Here is a 1,237-nt window from a genome sequence, read left to right on the forward strand (position 1 = left end):
CCTCCTCCACCCGGCCCTCCCGGCCAGCCTCAACCCGAGCCCACGCGTGTGCGAGGGCGCCCATCTGCACGCGAGTGCATGTGACAGCAGCCAGATACGGCTCTGCGACCTGCACTGGCCGCCCTGCGGTTGCTCAAGCTGTTTGATCAGTCGTCACATACACTCATTTTTCAGGAAAACTCATAAACTGTGGTTCCTGTGTGTGCTCATGCATATGCAGCCTTTTTGGATCTGTAGGCCTGCCTTGCCTGGCAGACCTAGGCTGGACACAGTGAAGTGCTATGAGTCACAAGCTACTATTAAGCTGTTAAAAACCTGCTCAGTTCAGGCAGGTCCTATCTGGAGCTCATCTCTTTAGGGCAGGTATGTTTGTAAACATGCAGCTGGATGGCTCCTGGGCTGCCCCTGTTCCACAGAGCCTGGGAGGGTGCAGGCACAAGGGGACTAGGGCCCAGTGCCTTGGTGTCCCTTCTGGCAACATTTCATCAGACAGGGCTGAGCAGAGCTCCTGGGTCCTGCCTTGCCTGGCAAGGAGAGTGGTTCCACATGGGTGTGCCTCAGGCACCCAGATGTTGACCTGAATTCCTGGATCTCCAGAAGCACTCACCCACACTCCTATGCTGGCAGCTTCTGCTGGGCCAGGGCCTGAGAGAACCACAGCCTCTGTGCAGCTTCGTGCAGAGCTGCCATCCTGCTCTGTAGGCGGGAAACCAAGGCACACCAAGACTAAACAATTTAAAGCAAGAAGAACTCCATGTATATTGGCAGAGGCAGGGGCCTCCAGCGAGATGCCTCTGCACAAGACACTGGGTGCACCACCGTCCCCCCCCCATACAACTTTCACCCCCATCCCCTTGCGCAGCCAGGGCAATCCCGGCTCAGCTTCGCGCACGAAGCACCCTCCCTGCGCTGGGCCGCCGGCGGCCCTGCCTGCCTCCCCACTCCCCCCGGCACAGGGGGGCCGCGAGCAAAGCCTCGCACTGTGCCCGCCACGGACACGGGCTCCACGATCGCGACAGCCCCCGGTGGGAGCGCTTCGGTGGGCCGAGCCGGGCCTGGGTGAAAGGTGCACAGGGACCGGGACCGGCTCCCGTCGGGGCGCGCCGCGGTATCCGTCACTGTTTCTGCTCACGCGTCCAGCGAGGCATCTCCGAGCGCGCCGCGCTCCCACGCGCCGATTTATGAATGGGAGGCCCCGCCCCCAGCGGCTCGCGCCCCGCCCATTGGCCCCCGCCCC

This window comes from Rhea americana, unplaced genomic scaffold (genome assembly GCF_003343005.1).
Source record: "Rhea americana isolate MKP2758 unplaced genomic scaffold, rheAme1 scaffold_446, whole genome shotgun sequence".
Lineage (NCBI taxonomy): Eukaryota > Metazoa > Chordata > Aves > Rheiformes > Rheidae > Rhea > Rhea americana.